The sequence below is a fragment of the Ovis canadensis genome, chromosome 13, assembly GCF_042477335.2.
Source record: "Ovis canadensis isolate MfBH-ARS-UI-01 breed Bighorn chromosome 13, ARS-UI_OviCan_v2, whole genome shotgun sequence".
In the NCBI taxonomy this organism is placed as follows: Eukaryota; Metazoa; Chordata; class Mammalia; order Artiodactyla; family Bovidae; genus Ovis; species Ovis canadensis.
In genome coordinates, this window is record NC_091257.1 from 21,565,340 (window position 1) to 21,588,604 (window position 23,265).

The window sequence follows — 23,265 nt, forward strand, 5'->3', positions numbered from 1 at the left end:
TGGAATGGCTCTATTGGGCTTCAAGAATGGCTGGGCTTCCAAAACATGGAGCTGGGAGGAAAGCAAATACTAAGCTTTAGAGACATGTGACCAATTCTTATAGTTTAGGAAGTAAATCAATGGGGAATTGGAGCCAGATAGCAAAGGGCATCTTTGACTGTGAACTTGCTATGAGTTTAAACTTATTAGAAAAGAATCTTAAAAAGATCTAAAGAGGAGAATGACACCCAGAGAGTGTTTCGAAAAGAACGTAAGTTTGAAAACAGTTGTGGAAGGATTAAAATCGTGGGTGAGGGATGACTTTAAATGTGCTTAATGACCCTTCAGATGAAAAAAAAAAAATCAAGATTCCTTATGCCACACGCAGACATCTAAACTAAATTCAGCTGGCCATCAGTGGCCCCAAACAGGCATTAACACATGGGTTAATGCATGCATGCTAAGTCACTTCAGTAGTGTTTGACTCTTTGCAACCCCAGGGACTGTTGCCCTCCAGCCTCCTCCGTCCATGGGATTTTCCTCACAAGAATACTGGAGTGGGTTGCATGACCTTCTCCAGAGGATCTTCCTGACCCAGGGATCAAACCATGTCTCTTACGTCTCTTGCATTGGCAGGCAGTTTCTTTACCACTAGCACCACCTGGGAAGCCCACACTGGTTAACAGTTAAAGAATTCTCTATTGGGGAAGAACCGGGTGAGTTAGTTAAAAGTCAATCCTCAGTGCCTGTGGCTGTTAAGTACATTCTGTAACAAATCTGAAGCGTGCTCCTTCTCTAAAGAACTAGACATCCAGGGGCTTGGATTATATTTTAGGTGGGGGCTGCCCTGTACTCTTCCTCCTGAACTATAATACCATAGCTTTTCTGATCTTAATTTTAAAAGACAAAAAGACTACAGAGGGAGGAAAGGAGAATAAAAGAAAAGGAAAAAGGAAGGAAGGGAGGGAGAGAGGATGAAAGGAAGGAAGGAGGGAAGGGAGGAAAAAGAGCAAGGAGGTAAGTAAGAATGGAAGAAAACATCCAAGGGGTACCAAGGTGAGCAGGAAAGTCATTTACCTAGTCTGGTCGGATTCTCAGTGTTTTCCTTGAATCGATTTCCCGTCAGAGCTGACTTTAGACAATCCTTAAACTTGTGAAGTCAGATGTCACTCTGAGTGCAGGCCTGCTCTGCATTTGACCTTCATGCTCAGTTCTGACGGCTGTCTGCAGTGCATTTAGAACTTTTGCAGAAGGTGCTGCTGGGAAAGGCTGTTTGATAACAGAACGTGAGGCTGTGCTGTGGCTCCTGACTGGATGCCTGGCCTTCTGTCGGGAGAGAGTCTCCCTTAGAGCGTGTTGACACTTCTCTGAGCCTCCACAGGCGTCGAGCTGGGCTCTGGCCTCCCCAGGGGTCCACCAGCCATTCCCAGGAATCAGAGCCCTTGGTCTCCCAATGAGCGCTGTTACTGAGCATGCAGGTCTCTCCAATAATGAGATGCCAGGAGTTTAGGGATCATGCTCAACACACAAATGCCACCAAGCCAAGGGATGCCGAGCATGAGAGGGTCGTCCGTTCTGGAGGGTATTCCAGGGAGGACCGTCACATCCTCCCCAGCAGCGGACAACTACATCTTCAGAGCGATCTCATAACACATGGCATATCCCCCGTATCTTCTGAAAGCAATACCACTCTCTGTCACTTCTCCAAGAGTACTGGTGTGTGTGCCTTGGTGTGAGTGCAGGCATTATGTTGTGGTCACATACCTGGATTTCATTTTTGAAGTTTTGTCCTTGGTCACTGGTTTTACTTGAGAAGGACTGGATCTGAGGTGAGCACGGACAGCACATGACCAAGAAAGGAAAACTGCTACTCGGCCCCCAAACCCTGACTTTCTATAAAGTCACTAAAATGTCTGCAACAACCTTAAATTCCAAAATATTTCCCAATATATGCTCCAATGTCTGTTCCTTAATGTGCACTTTGTCTTACATTTGTTCACACATTTCTTCACTATTGTTTTTGATGGGGTAATATTTTCCTTCATCTTCATACTGCAGGTTGATCAAGTGTATATGTGGTTTGTGTAGACGTGGATTGCATGTATGTATGTAAGTGCACGTGTGTATTCATGAATACGTGCATATGCTGTGTTTGGGGGAGAGTGAATGGGTGTGATTACAGGTGTGCACTCGAGTTGTGTGTGTGTAAGCAGTGTGTTTGTGATTGTGTCAGGTGGTACATGTGTGCATTGAAGTATGTGTATCTGTGCTTGGGATGTGTGTGCTTTATAGTTGGGAGACTATGTGTGTATATGGAGTGTGGCTAGGTATACATATGCGGTGTGGGGTGCAGCATACATGGAATTCATATGTGTTGATGTGTATCTATATATATTATGTTTGGGAGTGTCAAGGGTGTATGTAAAATTTGTGTGTATATGCACTTATGGGTGCCAGTGAGTTTATGGACTATGTGCTGATATAATAAAGAAATAGTTTAGGAGAATAAGAGAACATTGTTTTATTACTTTTTTAAAAAATCTGTGTTTGAAGTAGATTTTGAATATTTGTTTTCATACACAAAGCAGTTATTCTAGTTTTTAGCCAAAGGCAGCTGTCTTGGACACCTGGGAAAATGCCCAAAATAATACTTTCTAAAAGCAATTTAAAATTGAAATGGACATGCCATTTTTTAGGTGTCCAAAGGGATGACAGAAGATAGTTGATGGTGTGCTATTTGAGACAGAAAAAAACTATTAAAATGTTTGACTGTAGCAACAATAAAATACTAATGAACCAGAAGAACAGATGGAAATTGAAAAGCATGTGTGGTGTCAGAACCCAAAATACAGCGATTTGTTAAATTACAGGGTTTGTTCCCCTGAGAGGGGAGCTGCAGTGTGCTGATAACTTGATGACACCCAGGATTCTTCCTGCAACACAGCAACGCCATTTTCTGCCTGCAACCTGCAAAAACGAATTAATTACAGAGCTTTGGTTACCAGGTTAGGACCAAGTGTTGCTGCCCAATTTCCAAAGACTGAACTTTCTAAACTGTCACAAGAACAGCCTTTTCCTAATTGTCTGCTGACTATTGTAGATGGTTACAGTCTGCTGTAAATTGCTCTTAAGGAAAATGTCTCATGATAAATGGCTAGCTTTTTGACCATTTGGAAAGTCTTTTCTGTTACAGCTTTGAAAATTCTTGAGTCATCCAGACTTCTTTAGTGGACTGAAATTTGTCCTATTGAGTTGTACCTCAAAAGATAGTGTGTAAACCAGAGGGGTGAATGGCTCCTGGGAAGGGTTTTACAATAGTGCCAGCTGGGTGTTCCAGGCTAGGTACGTGATGGAGAAAAAATATTTCTCTCTGTTCTAAACAAAAGACCCCAGGCTACTTCTTAAGAAAGATGTGAGATTTTAGAAGCTTCCTGAGCACAATTAAGTGGGAAGTAATGTTCTGCCCATTGCAGGAAAAAAAAAAAAAAAGTATCCTTTTTGTGTTACTTTTTCCCCCAGAAGTAGTTGGGAGTTGGAAACCAAAATGAATGCAGGGAGCCCAGTGGGGAACCGTGAAGGCGCAGACACTTGTCTTGAGGCTCTGGTGGGTTCTCTGGGCAACATTCCTATTGCCAGAGAAACAAGCCCTCTAGTGGCCAGTGGAAACATGAATGGATAGAGCCACACTGGAGAACAGCTTGCTGGAATCTTCTAAAATTGCAATCATAAACAGTCTATGCCCACAGTATCTTGCCTAGAGAAACATCCACAAACCCCAGGAGGATGGTACTAGAGTAGCCAACAGAGCATTGTTTGCAATAGCAAGGAATTGGAAGGGAATTTCATGTTTGCCAATAGGAAGGACTGGGAAATAGACAGTGTCTTTAAGTTATTGAATTACTGGCAGCACTTTATATTGGATGGGTTTATATGAGTTACCATATGACTTCCAGTGTATGGCACTGAGTTAAATAAAAGCAAGTAGCAGAAAAAAAAAATAAAAAGGAGCAGCTCCTCATTACTCATGAGTTCCTCATATGCGAATTCACCTATTCATTGAAATGTATTTTTAATTCTAAAATCAGTACTCATGGAACAGTCACAGACATGCATGGTGGTGGAAAATTTAAGCTGCCTGACATACACGTTTTCAGCTGAGTTTAAGCAAGATAACTCTGCTTTCCTGTCTCAGTTCTCATCCTACAAATCAGTGTCCTAGTCAGTCTATCAAGTGTAGATTTTCGCCACACTTTACTGCTTGTCACTGGTCATTTTGCTGTTTGAAACGCCCCCCACCAAGATAGTGCTGAAGTGCTGTCCAGTGTCCCTAGGTGCAGGATAGCTGTGATGAGCCTTACAGAGAAAAGACACGTTAGATAAGCCTCATCTGGATATGAGTGACGGTGCTGTAGACTGTGAGTTCAGTGCTAATCAATCAGCAGACTGGGCCACCCAGAAAAAAGGAGAGGAAATTCACCAGGCTGTTCATAATTCCACTCCAGAAAGTTGTTATGTTAGTTAAGATCTACAGTGCTATGGAAGAGATAGAAAAGTAGCCAAATTTGTGGATTCATGAGCTGATGACCGTTAAAACTGAGGAGTAGACAGCATTGTTGTGAGGCTGAGAAGCAAAAGACATTGATGGTCCTGTCACCCAGGGTCAGGAAAATGTCCAACCCTTCTCAGCAAGTGCTGGGGGCTTGTGAATTTCACAAAGCAACACCACAGTGAGAAGTGTTACATTTGCAGATGCTGTGAAAGATTTCTTTTTTCTTGCTAAGTGTTATACAGGAAAAAGGGTAAGTAAAAGGGTAGATTTTCAGTGATGCTGAGATTGACTTGTTTTATAAGAATATTGGTAAACAAAGCTATATAGCACGAGTGTCCCTTTGGTTGATCATAATGTTGTGAGCAGAGACACTCAGGAATGTCACCCTGCCTTTCCTCTAGGAACAGATATTTCAGTATCTGCTAATTCAGGGCCCTTGACACCTTGGAAGGAAAGTTATGACCAACCTAAACAGCATATTAAAAAGCAAAGACGTTACTTTGTCAACAAAGGTCCGTCTAGTCAAGGCTATGGTTTTTCTAATAGTCATATATGGATGTGAGAGTTGGACTATAAAGAAAGCTGAGCGCTGAAGAATGGATACTTTTGAACTGTGGTGTTGGAGAAGACTCTTGAGAGTCCCTTGTACTGCAAGGAGATCCAACCAGTCCATTCTAAAGGAGATCAGTCCTGGGTGTTCATTGCAAGGGCTGATGTTGAAGCTGAAACTCCAATACTTTGGCCACCTCGTGCAAAGAGCTGACTCATTGGAAAAGACCCTGATGCTGGGAAAGATTGAGGGCAGGAGGAGAAGGGGATGATAGAGGATAAGATGGTTGGATGGCATCACCGGCACAATGGACAAGGGTTTGAGTGGACTCCAGGAGTTGGTGATGGACAGGGAGGCCTGGCGTGCTGCATTTCATGGGGCTGCAAAAGTCGGACACGACTGAGAGACTGAACTGAATGAATGGAACCTTACAAAATATAACTATGGCAAATGATGAGCATATACTACAAATATTTGTCTCTATGTGTGTTGAAATATCTCATACTAACTGAAAATGATTCCCTAATAAGTGAAGTTCCATTTAATTTATCCTAATTTCTCCAGTCACAAATCTAATACTTCCAGATCAGATAATATTTTCATTACACATCTTAGTTATGTTATATTTTTATAATTTTTTGTTTGGTCTGGTTTGGTTTTTTAATCTGTTAAAGTGAAATCTCTCAGTCATGTCCAACTCCTTGCAACCCCATGGACTGTAGCCTACCAGGCTTCTCTTTCCATGGAGTTCTCCAGGCAAGAACACTGGAGTGGGCTGCCATTTCCTTCTCCACTTAATCTGTTAATCCTTTGCTATTTTTTAATGTCAGCTGTCATGGGAACTGTGACTGATACTTCTTTTTTTTCTAATTGTTTTAGCTATTTTTTGAAGTTTTGAAGGGTTTACTTCTAGAAATTGGCTTTTTGTGTAAAAGTGGAAGGTAATTTGGCACTGACTGTATCCCTGTATGAATTATCGTAATTGGGAGGCATACACTCAAGTGTGAAAGGATGGGATGGCTAAGAATTGTTATTTCCTAAATGAGAACTTGGATTTTTCTTCCTTCTGCAAAAATCTTATAGGGCTGTTTGTCAAAGGAACCATTTGCAACCTTTTTGAGCATTGCAGTGTATGTCTATAATTAAGGCAAAATCTGATAAATAAGTAGGTCTCCTTTAATGCACACAGGTCCCATCCTTTTCTAAGAATCTAAGAATTATTTTTAAATTAACTTGGAATATAAATTGAAAATTGAAGAGTAATAAAAAAACAATAATTTCTATTTCACCTCTGCCCAGATTTCCCATCTCCAACCAACTCTGGCTGTGGTTTAGTGGACTGTGAGGCAGTCTAACTGCTTTTCTTGATTGTAAGTTACTGGACATTCAAGGAGATGATGCATCTACCTTGGCAAATATATTATTAAAATCTTTGAAATATGCTTGCACAGAGCAATGGAAACATTACTGCACAGATAGGAAGGAAATAACCTTATCTGTGTTGTAACACCAATAGGACTGTCATAAATATGCAGTTATCCTGAGATGCTTGGTAAGCAGATGGGGTGGAAGAACAGTGGATGGACCTTCTGGAAAGAGAGCAAGGGTTTCAAATGCATAAATGAAAAGTGATATGCTGCCATCTCTCTGTATTGATCCTATAGGAACTAGGATTCTAGGGACTAGAGACCTGGGAGAAAAAGGGGACGGGGTCATGTAGCAGCCAGTCAGTGCCTCACTTGTACTGACCTCATCTTGTACCACTCTACTGCTTGCCTTCCAGTTTCCAGCATCTGAGAAACCCTCAATCTCCGAAGCCCGCGTGGCTTGCTAGTGCAGCTGGCCAGAAGTCCTATGGAGTGGATACCACCCTACCCCAGCAGTCCTTAGGCAGTGAGTGAGGGCTGCCCGCCTGCACTCAAGGGCAGACCTCTGGAGTATATTCCGCACTGGCCCCCAGGGCTCCCTGACTGGATGGAGCTCAGATGCCCACACTGAATCTCTCTCTCCCTTTGGCCTCTTTTCCTCCCTTGTCTCCCTTCCCTATTCACAACCTCGTTTCCTAGGAATCACCTGTCCCCCTGAAAATAAACCATTTGCACTCACATCCTTATCTCAGTGTCTGCTTCCAGGAAAACCAAGGATATAGGTTTGCCAGGTTCCAGAATCCTCTAAATGAATAGATGCAGGCCCCTTATATTCACAGCTGGTGTCACAAATGATACAGAAAACCAGAAACAGAGATCAAAAAAGTATTGTCAATGAGGGGAGTAATCAAAAAAGTATTGTCAGTGTCACAAATGAAACAGAAAACCAGAAACAGACATCAAAAACGTATTGTCAATAAGGGGGTACTGGGTGAGTCCCAGCTGCAACTAGCTCCAGCCAGCTTGATGTCATTTGCCAATGGGACCTTCGGTTTGCCAGATCTTCTAATAGGAAATCTGATGTTTAAATGTTCAAAACTCATTCAAACTTTTTAAAACCTCAAAGCACAATACAAGTTTGGAAAACTATGAGGTCTGTCAGTGAAAGCAGAGCATGAGCACAACCTCTGACAGAGCAATTTCACTCCTGGGTAGTTAAGAGAACTGCATACTTGGAAGCATGAAAAGACATGTACTAGAATGTTCATGGACGGACTTGAATGTTCATGCTATATTCATAACAGCTCCAAACTGGAAAGGGCACAAATGATCATCAACCGTAGGGTGGATAGATATACCGTGCATATCCATACATATCCATGTGATGGGATACCATGCAGCAAGGGAATGAGTGAATCATTACTACCCACCACAATAGGAATACTCTCAAACATCACATTGAACAAGTTATAAATAGGATCACTCCCTGAATGATTCCAATATATAAACTACATAAATAAACAAAATTAGTCTATGATGCTAAGTGCCAGAATAGGTTTCTCAATTCCAAATCAGTTCTCCTACTCACCAGCCCCATGGTCCTCATGCATAAGGATGGAGACGTTCTTCATAGTTAAATTCTTCCTGCCCCATTTAAGGTGTAATTCTTCCTGGGATGGGTGGTAACATGAATCTATAAGTCATTACACCTTCACATGAATTAGACCCCAACATTGACAGAAGACCTGCTACTGAGCTCATAGTTTTGCTAGGAACTGTAGGCATAGGAATGGAAAAGTCAAATCCCCACTCTGTTGGATGTGCAATGCCTAGACAAGCCACCAAACCATATTCTAGTACATAGGTCTTAGTTACTGCTCACCCCTAAATCAGTTGATGACGACAGGGATCATGCTCATGAGATCACATTCATTTACTTGTGTCATTCAGATGGTACCTTTGAAATGGAAATTGGAATTGGAAATTGGATGCAAACCTTTAAGACTACTTCCATATTACTTTGAGTTCCCTTAGAAACATACTCTGAAAACAAAGATTTAAATGTAAGTAGCCTATCTTGGGAGAAGGCAAAGGCACCCCACTCCAGTACTTTTGCCTGGAAAATCCCATAGATGGGGGAGCCTGGTGGGTTGCAGTCCATGAGATTGCTAAGAGTCGGACATGACTGAGCGACTTCACGTTAACTTTTCACTTTCATGCATTGGAGAAGGAAATGGCAACCCACTCCAGTGTTCTTGCCTGGAGAATCCCAGGGACAGAGGAGCCTGTAGGAGGCCGTCTATGGGGTCGCACAGAGTCAGACACGACTGAAGCGACTTAGCAGCAGCAGCAGCCTATCTTGGGGGTTTCCTAAGTGATTCAGAGGTAAAGAATCCACCTGCCAATGTAGGAGATGTGGGTTCAATCCCTGGGTTGGGAAGACCCCCTCGAGAAGGAAATGGCAACCCACTCCAGTATTCTTGCCTAGGAAATCCCATGGGCAGAGGAGCCTGGCGGACTACAGTCCATGGGGTTGCAAAGAGTCAGACATGATTGAGCAACTAAACAACAACAAGAACCTTATCTTGGAAGGAATTCTGGAAAATTCTAGTAAAGGAGTGAAGAATGAGGCAGACAGGGGAAGGCTGAAGGGCAAGTGGCTGGGATATTTATACACCCTTCCTATCAGTGTTAGATGAGGACTGATTATGATTCAGTGTTAGATGAGGACATTGATTCTCTGTAATTTTCTGTATGGCAGAGAAAGCCCTAGAGGTTAAAGAAAGTTCTCAGAGTACGGAAGGCAGGAACCGACAATCGGAGTCAGATGAAATGAAATGTTGGGCAAAAGAAGCCAGAACCCAGAGTACATACTACACATTATAGGGGCAGAGCATTTACAGCCTCTGCTCTGACCACCCATTCGAGGGAGTTTTTCAAATGAAAATCTGGGTGCAGTTAAACGGAAAGAGACAAAATGAATGTTGGACATTCACCCAATAAGTGTCACTATGTACTCAAGCTACAAGTCTGTCATTAAACAATGAAACAACCACGTGTGGAAAATAGCACCCTTCTGCTTGTCTTGAAGTGCTCACCAAGGTCACCATGCCACGTGTCTACACTCGCCCTTGGGCAGCTAGCTTCCTGATCACACAGTCAATGCTTAGAAGAAAAGTGACCCCAGAATCTGCCTCACTGTGGGATGTCAACTCAAAAAAATCTTCACCAGTGCAGGAATCCAACTTCAGTGCACCTTGCAGGTGGCCTCCAACCTTTCCCACCAGTGGGGAGCACACTCTCTCTCAAGGCAACCTCTCCCGTCAGTAGAAAGTCTTGCCTGTTACATGACTGGCATGATGACTGAGTTCTGCATCCATATGACTTACTCTGTGTTTCTCTCTGTTGCTCTCTGACCCATCACCCCGCCTTATACTTGCCTTGGTCTCTGTTCCCACCTCTGCAATGGCATCTCAGGTCCATGCACAAGGGCCTTGGATGGGCACTATGTTCACAGCATAGACGTTGGCAGGGGGGTGGTATTTCTCTTTCATTTGATCTTCATCATGAGGATTTTTAGATGAGGTCCATGAGATTCAGAAAGTTTAAGTAACTTGGCTGGGATTCTACAAGTGAGAGAAGTGAGATTCAAACACAGAAGTATCTGACTCCAGTATAACACTTCACTCACAGAGTTCCTGGGGGGGGGGGGGGGGGGTGGTGAAGGTGTGTGTGTGTGTGTGTGTGTGTGTGTGTGTGTGTGTTCTGCCTACCACTCCCAATCCAGTCAGCCGCACTCTGTTTCCCACACCCATCACTGACTCCAGATCTACAGTGAAACCAACCTCACATCAGCAGCCCTGACTCTTCCCTTCCCAGCCATCAACATGCTCTTTTGGGGGTCCCAGGCTCCAGAGCCGATGACTTGCCACCAAAAGAGCAATGGGTCTTCCTACTCAAATATTTGGGGTCCTTAGTGGCTGGATGATGCAGAGAGGCAGCTGTGGAGCCATAGGAGAACTAAGGTTCTCTGTGGGATTCGTGGTGCTACCCAATCACATCATGTAAACACAGGCCCACTCACTCAGCCTGTGGCTGCACTCAACCTCAGACCCCACCTACACTGAGACTGGTCTGCCCCAAGGAACCAAGACCTCTGGCCCACAGTGAAGACCAGCATTGCCCCGGGGTCAGAGACCCCTGCCACGACTCCTGTTTCAGATTCTGCGTGTCCTTCCTCTTTTACTCATTTTTTAAGAAATATTGTTTTTATTTATTTGACTACACCAGGTCTCAGTTGTGGCATCAGTTCAGTTCAGTTCAGTCGCTCAGTCGTGTCCAACTCTTTGTGACCCCATGAATCACAGCACACCAGGCCTCCCTGTCCATCACCAACTCCCGGAGTTCACTCAGACTCACGTCCATCGAGTCAGTGATGCCATCCAGCCATCTCATTCTCTGTTGTCCCCTTCTCCTGCCCCCAATCCCTCCCTGCCAGGAGCCAGCGTGAGGAATTCCACCCATGACAAGGTCATGCAGCAGAGCTCTGATGGCAAGGCTAACCAACCTCAGGTTTTCCCCCTGGAATTTCCTGAGCATCCACTCCCCAAAAAATAAGAATCTGCCTGCTTTTCCACTCTTCTGACATTCTCTGGAAAAAGTCAATTCAGGGCTTTAGTCTTCTGCATTTGAAAGAGTGTTTCCATCCAAAAACCCCTCTGATGGCTTTCTAGCCTGCCTGCAGGACTCGTACAGCTGCGCATGTGATTGTTTGAGGCCTCCTGACCACAGGAGGAACAGGAAGCTAAAAACATCCTAGGAATGTAGGGGCTTCCGAAGAGTCAAAATCATTAGAATAGGACTGACTAAAGGTTTCATTTGTTGAGCCAATATTTGCTGCCAAATTTTCATGTCCTTTATTTTTAGATATAGTTGGTATATAGAAAAACAAGCAGTAGACCTGGTATTAGCAACATTAGATCTTTGAGTTAAGTACCTTCTTTGTTATAACCCACTGCACCTTTGTTCTATAGAGATATAACTTTAGTGCTTTAAGGAGATGCAGATTAAAGAAAAACACTTCAGGAGAAACGAGATTAACATTCATTAAGAAAGAGAGCCAAAAAAGTGTTAGCAAGCCTCCTGGCCAGAAGATAATGTAAATCACCTGAGACCTTTTGCATACAAAAAAGATATACAGAAAGGGTCAGGACTGCATGACTCTGTATCTTCCATTATGTAAAATTTAGGGTATATAAACACCTTTTAAATAATAAAGTTGGAGGGGGGTTTTGCACAAGCCTGTCGATTCTTTCTCTTGCTCCCTCCCTCTCCTTTTCAGGCTGATCCCTTGGAACATGGAGGCTCACTGTGTCTACTTACTTGTCCTGGCTTCTAAGATCCATAAGAGAGAGAGCCCAAGGCAGGGCACTCTCCAATATTCAAACAGACCCTGGCGGCCTAACGTAGACGGTGCAAGCTCCTTGTCTGGGACTTCATTGGTTTTCCACGTAACCCAAGTTAATCAGCCTCTTCTCTCCACTTAATTTTTCCTACTTCACTATTTCTTCCTAATCTAATCTTATATTAATAAATAGATAAGTCTTTCCTCGCCGACTCCGTCCACCCTTCGAATTCCCTGGATCCACCAGGGCTGGACCCCAGCACCTCCCAGCATCAGAGTCTTTTCCAATGAGTCAACTCTTCGCGTGAGGTGGCCAAAGTACTGGAGCTTCAGCTTTAGCATCATTCCTTCCTAAGAAATCCCAGGGCTGATCTCCTTCAGAATGGACTGGTTGGATCTCTTTGAAGTCCAAGGGACTCTCAAGAGTCTTCTCCAACACCACAGTTCAAAAGCATCAATTCTTCGGTGCTCAGCCCTCTTCACAGTCCAACTCTCACATCCATACATGACTACTGGAAAAACCATAGCCTTGACTAGATGGACCTTAGTTGGCAAAGTAATGTCTCTGCTTTTGAATATGCTCTCTAGGTTGGTCATAACTTTTCTTCCAAGGAGTAAGCGTCTTTTAATTTCATGGCTGCAGTCACCATCTGCAGTGATTTTGGAGCCCAAAACAATAAAGTCTGCCACTGTTTCCACTGTTTCCTCATCTATTTCCCATGAAGTGATGGGACCGGATGCCATGATCTTTGTTTTCTGAATGTTGAGCTTTAAGCCAACTCTTTCACTCTCCTCTTTCACTTTCATCAAGAGTTGCGGCATGGGGAATCTTTAATTGTGGCATGTGGGATCTAGTTCCCAGATCAGAGATTCAACCCAAACTCCCTGCATTGAGAACATGGAGTCTTAGCCACTAGACCACCAGAGAAGTGCCTCTTTCTTCCCCTTTTAGTATCAATAAAGTCACAGCCCTGCCTTATGGATTCTGCAGACAGATGTGCTAACCAGACTCTACAGTCCAGTTGTCTACGTAGAGAGTTTTCATCCTCCCTGGAAAGTGATGGGACAATCAGAGCTATTTCTGGAAGAGGTTCTTCTTTTCAGGGTAAGAGTGAGAAGTTTTAATCAGACACTATGCACTCTGAGGCTCTGTCTTAAACTATTGATGGGGCAAAGGGCTTGTGTCTCAAACTCTCTGAGCATCAAGCCCCATGTGGATGTGAGGATGACTTTCACCACTTGCCAGGCTGCCCTGAGGATTAAGTGTTATGATACCTGCAGAGGCTCCTTGCATACTCTGCATGACCACTGAAGTCATTTTTCTTGTCTTGCTCTCAAAACAAGTCCCCACGATCATTCCAGTACAGAAAAAAGAATGTTGAGATCAGGGTTCTCTCTCCCTCAATCTATCTTTCTGGCTTACATATTTTTCAAAAGTATTGTATGAGACAGTGACACTAAGCTTCTTTGGCAGAGTCTGCGGGTAACAGGGATGTGTTTTATGAAGGACAGAGAACACCTCTGCTCCCCCTCCTTGTCCCCTGCATTGGTCTTAGCCATTGCTCAAAAGTGTGCTCTATCTACCCATTTGCGGTCTGTTAGACTCCGCTACAAAAATCTGCCTTCGCCCCTGCCCAAAACGATCATTTTCCCTTTCCTTGCTCCCTTCTGGACTCTCTTTTTCTTTCCTGCTGTCAAACGAAGGCTTGTCTTTCCCTCCCCCAATCTATTGATCTTAAATTCAGTCTCTCACTGCTATGATTTTCCTTGAGCATGTAGGTTGTTTGACTTACTGCATGCCGTGGGGGATACAGATACCCCACAGATGTGAGGCTAAGTGGAAGGTGTATTGTGTCAAATGGAAAACGCCTCCCAGTTGTCATGGGGATGGTAGTGTTATTTTCCTGAAGACCTCTGGCCCTGAAACTTGGTTAAAAGTTAAGATTTTTTGAGCATCTTACTGAAGCAGGACTCTCTAGAAGGAAAAAAAAAAAGGGCCCCATCAGGAACTCGTGGATGAAATTCACAAACTGAACACACCTGGGTAATCAGAACCCAGATCAAGTAACAGATCACTGACAGAACTCCACTTACCTGCCCATCATTACTCTCACAAAAGTTACCATCATCTGACATCTGGCAGCATAAATTAGTTTTTGAATCTTGTACAAATGAAACCACACATTAATGTACTCTGTTCTGTCTGCCTTCATTCCTTAAATACTGTTTATGAGATTTATCCATATCTGTTTTATGTCATCCCCTGGAGAAGGAAGTGGCAACCACACTCAGTCAACCCACAGACTGGGTGACTTCACTTTCACCTTTTTATGTCATAGTGGTTCACGTTTTCTCATTGCTGGACCATGTTGCATTGCATAAACATGACACAATTCATTATCCATTCTATTGTCAGTGAGCATTTGGAAAGTCTCCAAAGCAAGGCTTTTATGAGAAGTTATGTTGTGAAGATTCTTGCACATGTCCTCTGTACACACACGCGTTTTCTTGGGTACACAGCTAACAGTGGAATGGCTGGGTCCCGGATATCCCCATATTCAGCCATAGCAGACTGCCAGTTTTCCAAAGTGGTTGGATCATTTTATCCTCCCATTGTCATGACATAGGGGTTCCAGTCACTCTGTATCCTGACTAACACTTGGTATTGTCTGGGGATGTTTTCTTATTTGCTTTTTTTTTTCTTTTGCATTCTGCTGGATGTTTAGTTGTTTCTCATTATGATTTTAATTTTCATTCTTCAAATGAAAAATGAAATTGAGTACCTTTTCACATATTTATTAGCCACTTGGATATTCTCTCCTGTAAAATGAAAGTGGAAGCGTTAGCTGCTCAGTCGTGTCCAACTCTTTACAACCCCATGGACTGCAACCCACCCAGCCTTCAGGCAAGAACACTGGAGTGGGTTGCCATTTTCTTCTGCAGGGGATCTTCCTGACCCAGGAATCAAACCCGGGTCTCCTATGTTGCAAGCAGATTCTTTACTAGCTGAAACACCAGGTCTATTCAAATCTGTTGTATATTTTTTAAATATTGTTACTGTCTTTTTCTTAGTGATTCAAAGATTTAACATGAGACTGAAGTGAAAAGAGTTGGTCACCCTTTTATGGGTTTTTCTATCACTCATCCTAACTTTACAATAACTATAGATGTCTTCAGTCATCTCTAACGGTGTCTCAAGTTGTTAGACATTTCTAGAAGCAGTTTATTTTTTATCTTTTTTAATTTTATTTTTTTACTTTACAATACTGTATTGGTTTTGCCATACATTGACATGAATCCAACACAGGTATACATGACTTCCCAACCCTGAACTCCCCTCCCACCACCCTCCCAATATCATCTCTCTGGGTCATCCCAGTGCACCAGCCCCAAGCATCCTGTATCCTGTATCGAACCTAGACTAGCGATTCATTTCTTACATGATAGTATACATGCTTCAATGCCTTTCTCCCAAATCATCCCACCCTCTCCCTCTCCCACAGAGTCCAAAAGTCTGTTCTTTACATCTGTGTCTCTTTTGCTGTCTCGCAAACAGGGTTATCATTACCATCTTTCTAAATTCCATATATATGTGTTAGTATACTGTATTGGAGTTTTTCTTTCTGGCTTACTTCCCTCTGTATAATCGGCTCCAGTTTCATCCACCTCAGCAGAACTGATTCAAATGTATTCTTTTTAATGGCTGAGTAATACTCCATTGTGTATATGTACCACAGCTTTCTTATCCATTTGTCGAAGCAGTTTAATTTTATTCAAAAAATGTACTCTGAAGCACTCTGAGAAGTATGGAGAATCAGAGACCTGGCTTGGCTGTTTCACTTACTAGCTCTGTGACCAAGGGTAAATCTTTGTATGTCCATCTGAAAAAAATAAAAAATTTGGGTTTGATATCTTTCAATCCTAGGACTCTATTAAATAGTAATAAGATCTATAGTTATGGGGGGTGAGGAACAGGAGAAAAAGGAGACTAGAAACTTACAAAACTTCCACAAAATTGGCCAGCCCTGCTTTTAAGTTAAAAGGACACTAAACACTCTAACCTTAATAATAGTTTCTTCCATGCTCTTGCATATTTTAAATTTTACCAGAATTGTAAGCTTTCCATGTTAACAGAAGAGAAATTATATATCAATATGCTCTGTTTATCCTTCTCCTCTTTTCTTTTACGGAAAATAATACCTAGATCAGAGTTAACTAAAAACAAAAAAGTCAAAAAAACAAAATTGTGTTTTTCTGCATGTGTGTCTGAAATGGAGCTAATAGAAAACACACTATCCCCCATTACCCAGCAGTATGCACTCTCCTAAGACCAGCCTGTGGCATCTGACCTCCATCCTCCACACTTTTACTTAAGACCCTTGTAAACATCTAAACCACAAGCCTGAAACCTACATCTCCTTCCTCCCGCTTCCCACTAGCAGCTTAACTCCAGCTGCCAGATGACGAGCTCTGTTTTGGCCTCACTCTAACCATCAGTGTTTAGAAACTAATATTTAAAAATGTCTTCACAATCTCAGAGAAAAGAAAGGTTACATACAATAAGATACAAAAAGCCCTAAGCATAAAGGAATTTACTAATAAATTAGACAATAAAATTAAGAACTTGGGTTCATGCAAAAATGTATTAAGAAAATGAAAAGGCAAGGCACAGTGTGAAGAAAGATATCTGATACATGTGTAACAAAGGGCTTGTATCCAGATTATAAAATAAAAAAATATTATAAATCAATGCTCCTTGACAGATAACCCAATGGAAAATGGGCAATAGCTTTGAACAAAGACTGACAAAAAGAGGATAAATAAATTCATAAGCAGATACGGCTTCATTAGTAATAGAAAAGTGCTTATTAACACTTCAGAGACATATGTACACCAGCCTAGTTAGTGTTTAAACATATCACAGTACTGAATGTTGAAGAGGGTATAGAACAAAACAAAAATCTCATTCTTTATTGCTGCTGCTGCTGCTGCTAAGTCGCTTCAGTTGTGTCTGACTCTGTGCGACCCCATAGACAGCAGCCCACCAGGCTCCCTGGTCCCTGGGATTCTCCAGGCAAGAACACTGGAGCAGGTTGCCATTTCCTTCTCTAGTGCATGAAAGTGAAAAGTGAAAGTGAAGTCGCTCAGTCGTGTCCGACTCTTAGAGACCTCATGGACTGCAGCCTACCAGGCTCCTCTGCCCATGGGATTTTCCAGGCAAGAGTACTGGAGTGGGATGCCATCGCCTTCTCCGCATTCTTCACTAGTGGAAGCACAAATCAGAACATCCACTAAAAAACAAACAAAACAGCTTGGGAGTATCTACTCCAGTTAAAGATTAAAGATACATACAATCTGTGACTTGGTAATTCTGCTCAAATAGCCTATAGAACTGCATACATATGTGCTCCAAAACCTGTGTACCTGCTAATAGGTTTATCATTTACTATTCCCTGCATTATTCTCTGCAGCAAAAGGTTAGAAACAGCTTAAATGCCTGTCATTAGTACAAGATAAGCTATTCAATATTATGTATTCATACTGTAGAGTACCATACAGTAATGAAAATGAGTGGCTAAAGTTATATGGGAGAAGACAGATGAATCTTTAAAATATGAGAGTAGCTAAAGAAAACAAATGAGGAAGAATACACATTACTTGATTCCACTGACACGAAATTCAAAAAGAGGCAAAATTTGACTCTTTAGGGATTTAGTGACTGAATAACATCAAAATATTAACAAAATAGCACCTGATACAAAGACCCAACTGATTGGAAAAGACTCTGATGCTGGGAAAGATTGAGAGCAAGAGGAGAGAAGGGGACGACAGAGGACGAGATGGTTGGGTGGCATTATCGCCTCAGTGGATATGAGTTTGAGCAAACTCCCAGAGACAGAGGAGGACAGGGAGGACTGTGTGCTGCAGTCCATGGGGGTCACAAAGAGTTGGACATGACTTAGCTGCTGAGCAACAAAAACACTAAAACAGTGGCGACCTCTAGCCGGAGGAAAAGTTATGCAGGGCAGTTTCTGGACCGCTGGCAAAGTTTTCATTCTTGACATGATGGTAACCTTCATGATGAATTCTTACATTGTTTAACAGTATTTTAGGCACTTTTCTCTCTATACTTTATTCCATTACATTATATAAATTAAAATAATGTTTTTCATGTTTGGCATTTAGTAAGCACTCAATAAATATCAATTACTATCATAAACACATGACAATACTATATTTTTATCCTACTTTGTACTTTACAAAGTGTTTTTCATGAAAATCACCTCATATGAAAATCACCTCATTTAAACCCAGGCATTGTTATTATTGCTGTGAGAAATCTAAGGCTTAATCTTCACATGTGTGCGCACACACACACACACACACACACACACACACATACACAAACGACCATAGAGCATAGCTGGAACCACAATTCTGGTCTTCTGGTTTCAAATCTGACCCCTGCTTTCTAAGCCATGTTGGTTAAAGGGAGAAAGATGAGTAGAGAGCTTGACAATTTAAACTCCATCAAGAGCTAGTACTTTTTGACTGTGTAACCTGAGTCAAAGACCTTGATGTGTATGTGTTGGTTTTCCCATCTGTCAAAGGGACATAAAGACTTCCTACTCTGCACAGAACTTCATGAGAAGCTGAGATGGCAGAAATGCATTTGTGTTGTGATGTGTGTAAAAACGCTACACAAATGTAATGGGTGTTATTTGGATGTACTCTGGCCTATGCTTTGAGGCTGAGCTGAATTCACTGTCAGTGCTAAATCAGCACTGATACAAGTATCTCTCTCTCTCTCTCCTCTCAAGGCTTCCACCTATCTGCCTACCAAAATAAATAAATAATGGGGAGATTAATCTAATTGGAAGGCTTGCACATTGGGCCCAATTGAAACCAAGCCACCCATGCCCAAGCCAGGCAAATGTAGCTGGAAGCAGCAGAAAGCCTACATCTTTTCTTTACTAAAAGTGGATACAAGGCATTTTCTCAATGCATCAGCCTGAGGTTAAAGTGCACAGTCTGGGAAATTAAGCTTATTCTCAGCCAACTTTCATGGAAAACAATCTCTAGGACTATCTCATGTGTCTGCTGATAGAGGGGCATCAATTGGGAAGATTACGTCTGTTATCAAGGGAAGCAATGAACTTTCCATTTACATTGAACTTTTATAATCTGATGAGAGAAAAGGTGCATTTATCTAGTCTTTTAAAAAGGAAAAGGAAACCCTACAGATTTGTCCATTATACCTGCCAAGAATCTAAAGTGAGGTCAAGACAAAAACAGATTACTTTTGAAAGTGTTAATAAGAGTTTATTGAGAGGCCTGCAAGCCAGATCTCCCTCTGTGGGTTTCTGAATGGCTTTGGGAGCTGGGCTATTCTTAGAGTAATGAGAAAGAGCCTTATCTCAAACCATAGGAAATTCAAAGACTCCTACGGCTTCAAAAGTCTTATCGATGCACTTTAGTAGAACTAAAAGCCAGCATGGTTACTAATCACAAAAACCTGTCCAGTGTGGGGCATAGGGGAGAAGCCTTAAGAAGTACAGACATGCAATTTCCAGTACAGCTTATTAACAGCACTGAAAAGGACCCTCTAATTGTTCATGACTAAATCGTGTTCTAAGGCAGTACCAGCAATATAAGTACTAGTGAGTTAGAGTTATGGGTTATAGGTAATAGGTATCAGACACTGACTCTGACTTATTTAAGTAATGGGGAATATATTGGAAAAATATTGGGGATTCAAAGAATGAGTGAGTGGTTGGGTTTTAGAGAATGTAGGAGCATAGTTCAGGAAGCAGGAAGCAAGAGGCACACCAGTGGTTTCCAGTCGGAAAACTCTAGTCAAGACACTACCTTATCATGTATGATCTGTCCTCACCGTGTTCTTGGGTCACTGCCTCAAGATTAGCCCCAGAAGAGAACAACTGGTTATTTGAGTCATAAGTAATCTCCCTCTCCCCTAAACAACCCTATAGAGGGCACAAGAGAGATGGAATATGGCTCTACTCAGCTTAAAAAATAGGCACTGGATACCTGAGCTTGCTCTCCCACTAAGACTATACATGGGCTCATAGGGAAAGAAATGGATGCTGTATTGGTCAGTTTTTTGCTTCAGTTATGCTGAATAACAAGCATTCCAAACTCCAATGGTCTACAGCAACCAACATTTCTTTTTCTTGCTCTTAGGTCTGTGAGTAGACTAGGATGGCTTTGCTTTAGGTAACAGACTGATGAGGCTGCCTCCAAACCACAGAGCAGAGTCACATCTGCTCCACTTCTCTGCCTCCTCCTTGGCTACTCCAAGCATGTTACTTTCTCATATTAACAGAAAACCACAATAGCACAAAAGGATAAGTTGCTGCTCGCCTCATCTCTGCTCATATTCCTTTGGTCAAAGTCCATCAAATGCTCAAACCCAAATTTAGTAGGGCAGCCAAATCTACTCCACCCCAAGGAAGCACAGAAGGAAAGTGAATAATATTGGTAACAATAATGCAATCTCACACGGATACTAAATAAGCATCCTCTACACATACGTCTTAGTCACCTCACTAACAACTCCCCAAAGCTTCCATTCTGTGTCTAATCCAAGTCATCAAATAAATATTCATGAAAAAGATCCTGGTCACTGTTGCTGGAGGATACACGCTAATTGTCCCTCTATGTGTCCTTCAGATCTCAGTCCTGCTTTCTTGGTTAATTATAAACATGCTCTTTTTTCCCCCTTTTAGATAATGAATGCCTTTAGGGCAAAGCATGTAGCTTTGTGAGGATCTTTGCAGATGCTTGGCTTGTCGTTGTTTCCCTTGAGTCGCTGGTGAACGAACCAGGGTGACTTTTGCCAGTCACTGTAGTTGCACAGAGTCCCTCAGCCTGAGAAAAGGGTGGCATCTGTGACCCAGGGAAAAACCAGTGATTTGGATAAAAGTTAGTTTAGACTTAACACCAAAGTTTCATAGCCAGCATGGAGGAAAGACAAGTCATTTACCCCCTCAAATCTCATATCTGGCTCCTTATCATCCCAAATCCTGACTCCACCCACTGCCAGTCAAGGTCGAGGGCACTTCAGCAAATGAAGGAATTGCCCAAACCCGCATTTAAGGAGGCGCTTCTGGTCTCTCCTCCTTTGTACTCTGTCTCAGCATCCTGTCCTCACCAAGTGGCTTCCTCCTTCTTGAAGTCGTACAGCATTCTTTCAGGTCCTGTTCACCATGAACACTATCCCAGGCCAGATACTCACTTTTATACCATTTACCATATTCAGTTCTTACAACTTCTACATTAGGCAAGAACAATCGACATTTTTGACTGCTTTGCTTGGCAGCTCAGCCTGGACTTTACCTGTTCTGCACTGCTTACATTGTTGGAGAGGCACATAAAAGTCTGAGTGTTAAAAGTGCAAATTCAGGAGTCGGACAGCTTGAATTCAAATCCGATTCTCCACCCTTACTATGTGTGTGAGCTTGGACCTGGTTCTTAATTTCTGTGTGCCTCAGTTTCCTTTTCTACATGGACACTGTAATAGTACTGAACTTATAACGTGTTGTCAGTATTGGACAGGCAAAAACACCCAGAACAGAACAATGCTTGAAACATTACAGGTGTTTGATAAATGTTTGGAAGACCCATTGACCCTTCATCCATCTGCTTGGCACCTTACCCCATGACCAGACTCCCCCATTAAGGACAACCCCGCAGCTGGGACTGACACATGATTCTGGTAGATGGGCCCAGACAGTTGGATCTGTACCGTGTCATCCAGAATGTTTGTGCTCCTTCCCACCTTGATCAAAAGAAAAAAATCCTTTGTCTCTTCTGTTCAATTTTTCTCTCTCACATTGTAGCATTTTTTGTTCATTCTCCTTCAGCACCTGTCTAGACGTTAGCTAGTTTTTGATTATGGATTTGATGGCTTAAGCCAGTTTATTATTTTTATTATGAGTTTGACAGCTTGGAATTTTTGTTCTTAATTGGGACATTTATATCTCATTTTCTTTATGAGAAAAATCTAGGAATTATAGTTTTAACATCATAATAAATAATATTAAAATAAATGGCAAGCCATGAATTGGGAATTAAAACACCTAATAATTGGGCTGGAGAAATATAAAAATGCTGGGTTCAGTGAACCAGCACCAGTCTAATTTAAATGTCTAATTAAAAGTTACTTGAAGGCACAACATACACAAGCTGCATTGCAATCTTCTAGGGCTGGGAAGGAAGCTTGGTAACCAGAAGAAAAATCAGAATTGCATGAAGAAATGGGGATGGACTGTAATTTTTAAGCAGGGTGCTCCATTTTAATCAAGGCATGTCCTACTCTACATCCCATTACCACTTCATTAAAATACTCTGTCCCCGGTGCTGAAACTGCTGTTAGTTGTTTAACAGCAGAGAAACCATGCTTCAAGCCAGGAAGGGAGGTAGCAACACCCGGCTGCAGGCAGGAGCTTTTGTTAGCTGAAGCACTATTTATCCAGAAATGCCTGAGAGTTACAGAGGAAGAAGAAGAAGAAGGACTGTGATTAGGCAAGTTTAGATGAGAACTGATTTGACAAGAACAAGCCTGCCGGTCTGCAGGCTAATTCACAAAGAGGGCTATTCATAGCAGCAGGCTATTTAGCACGTTGTCAGATATGACATTCTAGAAATGCAGCATGATCATTGGTACAAATAACTAATGAACAGTGACATATTTAGATTGCCTGTGTAAAGGTGGCTGGATGTGTGCAGCTAGACAAAAAGAACTCCATCACCACATGAGGGGATAAAAAAGAAGAAGAAAGCCCAAAAATGTCCGAAGTAAACTTCTGAAGTTGGGTTTGTTTTCAGAAGTTGCCGATTCTGGCACTGTCAGTTTGCCATTGTCGCCTCTGTCTCTCGGTCTCCTCATCCATAGTTCAGGATAATAATTGCACCTACACTTTCTAAGACTCAACCTGAGATCAAAGGGTAAATTCTCAATAAATATTGCCTATCATTATTAGTATTTTTATTGACAAATATTTTTCACTCTTAAGGAAGTATGAAGTGTAATCATTTGTATAGATATCGCTAAACTGAACCTACATTCTAAACTGAGCACCATTTATAGTTAAATGGTACCTCTGCTTCTGAAGGAGGCAATTTCTTTCTCTAAATATTTTTCCTATGTTTCAGAGGTCAAAAATAGATTCCTACATTCCCTCAAAGATGTCTCATGTTTTCTTTTCCTCCCATTTTTTTACTGTCATCAGTTTCCTCATTCATTCATTTATGCATTTTTAAAAATATATGTTTATTTATTTATGTATGCTGTGCTGGGTCTTCATTGCTGCACAGGGCTTTCTCTAGTTGTGATAAGTGGGGCTACTCTCTAGTGGCTGTGTGCAGGCTTCTCATTTCAGTGGCTTCTCTTGTT

The 23,265-nt window shown here is 42.1% G+C and overlaps 1 long non-coding RNA gene across 1 annotated transcript in view; it reads right to left on the reverse strand.

The window, feature by feature from the left end:
- Positions 1–2,475: 2,475 nt before the first annotated feature.
- LOC138416915 (uncharacterized) overlaps positions 2,476–23,265 on the reverse strand; it is a 59,013-nt gene continuing 38,223 nt past the window's right edge. Inside the window, exons 2-5 of the long non-coding RNA XR_011247895.1 lie at positions 9,886–10,071; positions 8,034–8,115; positions 7,185–7,284; positions 2,476–2,946 (exon numbers count right to left, since the gene is read on the reverse strand). This is a non-coding gene — a long non-coding RNA (uncharacterized lncRNA). The remainder of the gene's footprint in view (positions 2,947–7,184; positions 7,285–8,033; positions 8,116–9,885; positions 10,072–23,265) is intronic.